The sequence below is a fragment of the Hoplias malabaricus genome, chromosome 18 (assembly GCF_029633855.1).
Source record: "Hoplias malabaricus isolate fHopMal1 chromosome 18, fHopMal1.hap1, whole genome shotgun sequence".
NCBI classification, from domain to species: Eukaryota; Metazoa; Chordata; class Actinopteri; order Characiformes; family Erythrinidae; genus Hoplias; species Hoplias malabaricus.
In genome coordinates, this window is record NC_089817.1 from 4,184,175 (window position 1) to 4,192,200 (window position 8,026).

Here is an 8,026-nt window from a genome sequence, read left to right on the forward strand (position 1 = left end):
GAGTCAAATAGAGAATCATAAGCTCTCAAGTCAGTCTCAGAGTCAGAGTTGTGAGTCATTAGACCTGAGTCAGTTTGTGAGTCAGAAAACAGAGCTGTGAGTTGGAGCGCTGAGCCCCAGTCAGTGTCAGTAACAATAAAGGAATATGTATGTTCTCTTTATATAGAATATATAATACAATTATGTAAACATTTGAGTCAAGCCGAGTCAGTGCATTATTCAGTTTTCAGTGAGTGGCAGAATAGAGGACACACACACACACACACACACACACACACACAATGCAGAATCACACAGGGGAAGGGAATGACTCATGTAGCACAGCTGTGAGGACTGTAGCTGAAAAACATAAAGCACATTGTGGCATAATGTGTGTGAACGCGTGAAGGTAGCTTTGCTCTAGAGATCCCTCTGTTGATGATCGGTGCTGATGATATTATAGAAGAAAAACGCTGCCTTCAATAGTGTTCAGACTCACAGACTATAACAATATCCAGTGTGAGTCACAGTGGTGCTGCAGGTAGCGTCCCACCACACAGCTCCAGGGTCTCGGGGTCCTGGGTTCAGTCCCTGTCTCGGGTCACTGTCCGTGAGGAAGAATGCTGCCTGAAATTGTTCACAGGTGTGTGTTTGTGAAACTGTCCACAGGTGTGAGTGTGTGAGTGACTGGGTGAGTGTGTGAAACTGTCCACAGGTGTGAGTGTGTGAGTGACTGGGTGAGTGTGTGAAACTGTCCACAGGTGTGAGTGTGTGAGTGACTGGGTGAGTGTGTGAAATTGTCCACAGTTGTGAGTGTGTGAGTGACTGGGTGAGTGTGTGAAACTGTCCACATGTGTGAGTATGTGAGTGACTGGGTGAGTGTGTGAAACTGTCCACAGCTGTGAGTGTGTGAGTGACTGGTTGAGTGTGTGAAACTGTCCACAGGTGTGAGTGTGTGAGTGACTGGGTGAGTGTGTGAGTGACTGGGTGAGTGTGTGAAACTGTCCACAGGTGTGAGTGTGTGAGTGACTGGGTGAGTGTGTGAAACTGTCAACAGTGTATAAAATTGTGACTGGGTGAGTGTGTGAAACTGTCCACATGTGTGAGTGTGTGAGTGACTGGGTGAGTGTGTGAAACTGTCCACAGCTGTGAGTGTGTGAGTGACTGGGTGAGTGTGTGATGCACTGGTGTGTTTTTGGCTTGTACCCAGTGATTCCAGTTAAGCCCTGAACAGGATGAAGACCTTAAAGATTATGAATGAATGAATGATCCTTGAAACTGTACAAAACATCCAACCAACCAAATATAACATCTGTCCTGTTCATTGGTTTCTGAGTAGTGTTTCATGTTGATAACAGCTTGTGGTCATTGTTTTGTGTGTGAAAGTGTGTGTTAAACCACAGTAAATTCACACTCGGACAAAGAGCTGTTGTTGTTTTTCATGGTTTCATCCGCTCCATCTGCACTGGAACAGAAAGGTCATGAGAGGACCTTGACATAAAGTTGTGTTGTTTTTAATTCAATATCCACTGTGGAGACCTCTGTGGCGCGAGGTGGAGATGCACTTGTTGAAACACTGTACGAGCTCCAGACTCTGATCTGATCTAATGCCTCTGAGCCTCAGACACCTGTCTCTCACAGAGCTCCAGGAAATTGGACGCCGTGATGACTCTGTCAACAGCTGGAACAAGGTGCAGCACGACCTCATTCACATCTCTACAGGCTCTGCTTCAAAATCATGTACGAACGGACCTACGCAGGCCGTCAAATGTTTGGGAACACAAGCCCCATGAGGGTTGATGTACCAAAGGCCGCTGTAAACTCACCATTAAAGGAACACTAGGCAAGACGCCCGAAGGTAAGATTTGTTTTTATTTATTTATTTATTTTTGTTGCTGGACTCTTTACAGCACTGTCTTGAACTCAAAGTGGAGGAGAAGTGATTGGGGGTAGGCTTCTTGCCTCCCTCCAAACATTACATAGTGCAGTTTCTGCAGCGCTGAGCGCTGAGAGATTAGCTCTCATTCTGTCTCTCTCTTTCTCTTTGTATCTCATGCTCTCTCTCACTCTTTCTCTTTCTTTCTTTTTCTCTCTGTCACTCATGCTCTCTCTCTCTCTGTATCTCATGTTCTCTCTCTTTCTCATTCTGTCTCTCTCTCTGTGTATCTCATGTTCTCTCTGTCTCTCTCTCTCTGTATCTCATTTTCTCTCTGCCTCTCTCTCTCATTCTCTCTCTCTCTGTATCTAGTGCTCTCTCTCACACTTTCTCTTTCTTTCTTTCTCTCTCTGTCACTCATGCTCTCTCTCTCTCTGTATCTCATGTTCTCTCTGTCTCTCTCTTTCATTCTCTCTCTCTTTCTCTCTCTCTCTGTATCTCGTTCTCTCATTATCTCTCTCTTTCTGTCTCTCTCTGTCACTCATGCTCTCTCTCTCTCATTCTGTCTCTATCTCATTCTCTCTCTCTGTCTCTCTCTCTCTGTATCTCATTTTCTCTCTGCCTCTCTCTCTCATTCTCTCTCTCTCTTTCTCTCTGTATCTAGTGCTCTCTCTCACACTTTTTCTTTCTTTCTCTCTCTGTCACTCATGCTCTCTCTCTCTCTGTATCTCATGTTCTCTCTCTTTCTCATTCTGTCTCTCTCTGTGTGTATCTCATGTTCTCTGTCTCTCTCTCTCATTCTCTCTCTCTCTCTCTCTGTCAGTCATGCTCTCTCTCTCTCTCTCTCTCTCTCTCTCTCTCTCTGTCACTCATGCTCTCTCTCTCTCTCTCTCTCTGTATCATGTTCTCTCTCTCTCATTCTCTCTCTCTCTCTGTGTATCTCATGTTTTCTCTGTCTTTCTCTCTCTCTCTCTCTCTCTCTCTCTCTCTGTATCTCATTTTCTCTCTGCCTCTCTCTCTCATTCTCTCTGTATCTCGTGCTCTCTCTCACTCTTTCTCTTTCTTTCTTTCTCTCTCTGTCACTCATGCTCTCTCTCTCTGTATCTCATGTTCTCTCTCTCTCATTCTCTCTCTCTCTCTCTCTCTGTATCTCATGCTCTTTCTCACTCTTTCTCTTTCTTTCTTTCTCTCTCTGTCTCTCTCTCTCTCTCAAATCAAAATGGAGGAGAAGTGATTGGGGGTAGGTTTCTTGCCTCCCTCCAAACAATACATAGTGCTGTTTCTGCAGTGCTGAGCCCCGATTAGCTATGGTAGAGGCCCTGTTCTTCCTATTACAGCTCAGCGAAGCATCACAATGAGTTTGAAGCTGTAATTTTAAGGTAACAATACTGCTTAGTGTTGCTCTAAGTACAAACCAGTCATTAAAGGAGCCATTACTCACACATGGCTGTATTACTCTTCTGTACTAGACTTACTTTAAACATAACCCTCCCCATGTGGGAGACCCAGTCTATGGAGTATAAACTGATTAAGTCAGAGACTAACACTCATGACATTTGTTGGTGGCTGCCATGTACATCCACTAGGCCACTAGGTGTCAGTATAACAACAGTTCCATAACGTGAAGAAGACTCACGGGAGGAAATGGCTGATGGCTTCTCTACAGACGACCAAGTGAATGTTAATGTTGCTGGAGTCGGAGTGGAGCTCTTTCTGTGAAAGTTGTGGAGAAGGCTCCGGCACCATTAGAGCTCCATCAACAAACCTTCGCTGCACCATCACTCCATTAGTGTTCACTCACTCGGCCGAGCCCAGGGGACGAGGCCTAGCACATCAGCCTCTCTGAGCAGAGCTGAGATGAAGGAGTGTGTTTCAGCACCACACACACACACACACACACACACACACATGCCTACACTGAGAGGTTATACAAGGTCATACACACAGTGAAATGAAAGCAGCGCCAATGTGATTCACTCAATTTATTCAGTCCTTTCATCAATAAGAAAACATTCAGCATCATTCTACATCTCAGATATATATCAAACACATATCATCGCTGTCCAAAGTAAAAGCATGTATTTCCAAAATAGTAGCTTCACACTTATATTCCGAGCGTTTCTATTGGTCCATTCATTCACTCATTATCTGTAATCCTTATCCAGTTCAGGGTCGCGGTGGGTCCAGAGCCTACCTGGAATCATTGGGTGCAAGGCGGGAATACACCATGGAGGGGGCGCCAGTCCTTCACAGGGCAACACAGACACACACACTCACTTCTACGGACACTTTGGAGTCGCCAGTCCACCTACCAACGTGTGTTTTTGGACTGTGGGAGGAAACCGGAGCACCCGGAGGAAACCCACGCAGACACAGGGAGAACACACCACACTCCTCACAGACAGTCACCCGGAGGAAACCCACGCAGACACAGGGAGAACACACCACACTCCTCACAGACAGTCACCCGGAGGAAACCCACGCAGACACAGGGAGAACACACCACACTCCTCACAGACTGGAATCGAACCCACAACCTCCAGGTCCCTGGAACTGTGTGACTGCGACACTAACCTGCTGCGCCACCGTGCCCCCCTTGGTCCATTCAACCATGGCATTTTCACACACTGCGAAGGACAGCTACTGTGTTCAAACGTTTCAGGCCAAAACAAATATCCATTGGCCATCCCTCTGTAGTCCAGAGGTTTATGCAGATGTTGTGTAACTGGTCACTGGGATTTCACAGGAAGCCCCCACCCGCCTGATATTTCTAGATTAATGTGGTGTTTGACCAAAGCAATGAATTGTATTGAGTTGATTCAGCTGAAGCTTCCTGTGTGCGATCTGTGGACGTTAATCCTCATGAGTGAAGCTCATTTGCATATTAAAATTCCCTGGGTGAGGTGCATGTATAGATCAGATCAGACAGGGTGACGTAAGGTGGATTTTAGTAATGATTCTCCTTTCCCTGCTGTGTGTGATGCCGTGGGTAACGATGTACGGCTCCTATTCAAGAGGAAGTATAATTAAATAGTGTTTGACACAGGCTCAGAGCTACAGCTGCGATTCCTCGTGAAGACGGGATTAAAATATATGGAGTCCATCTGGAAATGGCAATTGAAAAGCATCATATTTTTGAGAGGATCCCCCTCAAAACACTGATTTTAATTCACTCAGGGAAACAGACTCTCACTCAGACTCACGTGGTTTCCACTGGCACTGACCAACGTGACGTGACACATTGATCCGAACGTGACGTAACATTCATCACAGGGATTGGGCCGTGGGGCAGTGGAACTGTGTTCTCTGGAGTGATACTTTTAGGATGTGTTAGTCATTCAGAACTCATCACTCCAACACCAGCACCAGACCTCCCCAGTGCTGCCACATCCTCAGCATCAGGCTGAAGCCTTCTCAGGAGAACGGAGGCTGTCACCAAAGCAAAGGGGAGGATGCGGTGTCTACAAACTTTTGGACATCTAACATTGATCATCTGATTTCATTTTTCAGACATAACTATCATTCTCTCTCTCTCTCTCTCTCTCTCTCTCTCACACACACACACACACACACACACACTCTCATTCTGTCGCTCTCTCTCTCACACACACTGTCACACACATTCATTCTCTCTCTCTTTCTGTATCTCATGCTCTCTCACTCTTTCTCTTTCTTTCTTCTCTCTCTCTGTATCTCATGTTCTTTCTCTCTCTCTCTCTCTCTGTATCTCATGCTCTCTCTCTCTCTCTCTCTCTCTCTCTCTGTATCTTATGTTCTCTTTCTCTCTCTTTCTCTCTCTCTGTATCTCATGTTCTCTTTCTCTCTCTCGCTCTCTCTCTCTCTCTCTCGTTCTCTCTCTCTCTCTCTCTCTCTCTCTCTCTCTCACACACACACACACACACACACACACACACACAGAGGGTGAGTGTGTGTCCACTCAGGTGATTGTCAGTAACGCCCACTCCATTGTCCAGGTTGATAGACTACTTTGGATTCAGGAGCTCATCATTAAACATTTATGGACAGGCTTCAATCATGTTATAAAAATAGTTACTGCATTTTTTAATTATTAACAACAACGACAACAATAATAACAGCAGCAATAACACAAATATTGATGATGATGAGGATAATTAATGTGATTATTATTGCATAATAATAATAAAATCTGGACATTGTTGTGGTTGTAGTTTTCGAGTTGTTGCAGTGGGAGGAGTGGGAGTTTTACTGTAACCATAGTAACATTAGTATTGTGGACGCTGTTGTTGTCGATGCCAGTGAGCTGCTGTAGAGATAGTGTTGTCATTATCTTAGTTGTTGTTAATACAATTATTAATGAAGCGGCTGATATTTTAAAAGGAGAAGTGGCACCTAATCAAATGTGTTAAGAGTCTTGCCCCAAAAATCTTACTGTTACAGCGTTGTGTTATTACTGAACCCCAGTCTCCTCTAAACTGTAGTTACCCATTATTCTACAGCAGCCACAACGCAGCAGTGTCTGAGTTAGCATCATTACTGCTGTCAGTATTGTAGTTGCAGACGTATTATTAATATTACTGTTGATGTGGGTTCGAGTCCCGCTCCGGGTGACTGTCTGTGAGGAGTGTGGTGTGTTCTCCCTGTGTCTGCGTGCGTTTCCTCCGGGTGACTGTCTGTGAGGAGTGTGGTGTGTTCTCTCTGTGTCTGCGTGGGTTTCCTCCGGGTGACTGTCTGTGGGGAGTGTGGTGTGTTCTCCCTGTGTCTGTGTGGGTTTCCTCCGGGTGACTGTCTGTGAGAAGTGTGGTGTGTTCTCCCTGTGTCTGCGTGGGTTTCCTCCGGGTGACTGTCTGTGAGGAGTGTGGTGTGTTCTCTCTGTGTCTGCGTGGGTTTCCTCCGGGTGACTGTCTGTGGGGAGTGTGGTGTGTTCTCCCTGTGACTGTGTGGGTTTCCTCCGGGTGACTGTCTGTGAGGAGTGTGGTGTGTTCTCCCTGTGTCTGCGTGGGTTTCCTCCGGGTGACTGTCTGTGAGGAGTGTGGTGTGTTCTCCCTGTGTCTGTGTGGGTTTTCTCTGGGTGACTGTCTGTGAGGAGTGTGGTGTGTTCTCCCTGTGTCTGCGTGCGTTTCCTCCGGGTGACTGTCTGTGAGGAGTGTGGTGTGTTCTCTCTGTGTCTGCGTGGGTTTCCTCCGGGTGACTGTCTGTGGGGAGTGTGGTGTGTTCTCCCTGTGTCTGTGTGGGTTTCCTCCGGGTGACTGTCTGTGAGGAGTGTGGTGTGTTCTCCCTGTGTCTGCGTGGGTTTCCTCCGGGTGACTGTCTGTGAGGAGTGTGGTGTGTTCTCCCTGTGTCTGCGTGCGTTTCCTCCGGGTGACTGTCTGTGAGGAGTGTGGTGTGTTCTCTCTGTGTCTGCGTGGGTTTCCTCCGGGTGACTGTCTGTGAGGAGTGTGGTGTGTTCTCTCTGTGTCTGCGTGGGTTTCCTCCGGGTGACTGTCTGTGAGGAGTGTGGTGTGTTCTCTCTGTGTCTGTGTGGGTTTCCTCCGGGTGACTGTCTGTGAGGAGTGTGGTGTGTTCTCTCTGTGTCTGCGTGGGTTTCCTCCGGGTGACTGTCTGTGAGGAGTGTGGTGTGTTCTCTCTGTGTCTGTGTGGGTTTCCTCCGGGTGACTGTCTGTGAGGAGTGTGGTGTGTTCTCTCTGTGTCTGTGTGGGTTTCCTCCGGGTGACTGTCTGTGAGGAGTGTGGTGTGTTCTCTCTGTGTCTGTGTGGGTTTCCTCCGGGTGACTGTCTGTGAGGAGTGTGGTGTGTTCTCTCTGTGTCTGTGTGGGTTTCCTCCGGGTGCTCCGGTTTCCTCCCACAGTCCAAAAACACACGTTGGTAGGTGGATTGGCAACTCAGAAGTGTCCGTAGGTGTGTTGCCCTGTGAAGGACTGGCGCCCCCTCCAGGGTGTACTTCCGCCTTGCGCCCAATGATTCCAGGTAGGCTCTGGACCCACCGCGACCCTGGATTGTTACAGATAATGAATGAAAAATAGTTAGTGTTGTTGTTGTGAATGTTGTAGATGGTAAAACAGTGTTATTATTGCACTAGTAAGAGTCTGGATTCTGTGGATGTTGTGTGTACTGTTAATGCTGCTGCTGCTGTTGCCATGGTTATTGAGTAACAGGAGTAATAGTAATATTACTGTTGTGGTTTTTATTGCAT